This window comes from Sorex fumeus, unplaced genomic scaffold, assembly GCF_029834395.1.
Source record: "Sorex fumeus unplaced genomic scaffold, SorFum_2.1 ptg000070l, whole genome shotgun sequence".
Lineage (NCBI taxonomy): Eukaryota > Metazoa > Chordata > Mammalia > Eulipotyphla > Soricidae > Sorex > Sorex fumeus.
In genome coordinates, this window is record NW_026606127.1 from 10,406,008 (window position 1) to 10,407,648 (window position 1,641).

Here is a 1,641-nt window from a genome sequence, read left to right on the forward strand (position 1 = left end):
GCTAACTCCTCTATAATGTTTGAAAACCCCCAAATTTAATAGATAGTCTGCTATTGACCAAGAAGATGGTTTTCTAATAGTATTTAATTCCATTGTCTGCAAGTACTGATATGTGTGGCCTGTCAATCTGTGAATTTTGATACATTTAAAAACTTATAATGGATTTTATAATAGACTTTAAAATAAATTTGTATTTTATGATAGTAATTGATAATTTATAATTCTATTTTTGTGGGGTATTTGGGCCATAGTATGTGTTGCTTGGGACTTCAGACTCTGTGCTCAAGGGTCATTCCTGGTGGTGCCAGCCATTAATTTGGGTTGACTGTGTGCATGGTAAGTGCTTTAACCCCTATACTAAATCTGGGTTTCAATCAAATAAACTATCTGCATATATTTTATACATGCATGGCATACTTTTCCTTAGATTTTTTTATATTTCTAGGATATATTGATCATCTTTAATTATTTCACATCCATATCAATGTCCAAAAATTTATAAAATATAATTATTGAAAAAAAATCTCACAGAAGTGCAAATTTGTATTGTTCCTGGGATAAATATATTAAGAATAAAATAGAACCACAATAAACATATAAGTAAAATGGAAGTACATTTTTTGGAGTCTTTCAATTATGTATTTATATTAGTCTATATATAAGTATGATTTTTAAATAACCAATTTCAGTTAGTATAAAATGTTAATTGAGCTTTTATAATTGTAATGTTTTACTAAGAAGATAACATTGATGTGAACTCTATATCTATTTGTCTACTTTTGTAATTGTTTACTTAAGATCAATTATTAAAATATAACTTACTTGTGACGTGATATATCGCTCAGGACAAAAGAACTTGGCTTGCATGTATGAAACTTTGGTTTCTATTCTTCGCACTATAGAAACAAAGGCAAAATCATGAACTTCGGTTGGAAATATGCCTCGGTGATAAAGTATTTGGCTCACATTTCTGAGGTTATGGGTTTGATCCCTGAATTTCCATAGACACACACAAAAGCTAACTTACAACAAAGTCTCACACTGGAGACCTAACTGGGCCCACTCGAGAAAATCGATGAACAACGGGAGGACAGTGCCAGTGACAGTGACTTAAAGAACATTAAACTGCTTTAAACTATATATTGCCTAACTATTATACAGATTTAATTCTCAATAAAATAACTTTAAAAGGTCTATTTTCTAGCATCTTTGCTAGGGAAAGATAGCACCTGATTTTTCAATATTTGTAATTTGGGGGGACATTTTAATTTCTCATTTATTTTGTGCTCTTTGTCGACTAGTGAGCTTGAAAATTACTCTTGTGTGGTACTACATGGAAAATATTATGCTATGGGAAATGAGTCAGAAAGAGAGGGACAGACATAGAAAGACCGCATGCATCTGGGTAACATAAAATAACAAAACAAGAGACTAACACCCAAGAACAGCTGTGTTAAATACCAGGTTGTTCACTCCATGGCTTAGAGGCCAGCTGCACTGTCTCGGGGTAAAGGCAGCGCAGATAGAGAAGGGAGCACCCAATAAAGGGTGCTGGGAAGATCTGCCCAGGATGGGAGATGCCTGCTGAAAGTAGTCTATGGACCGAACAGGATTGCCACCCAATGTCTCTTCTGCAGACCA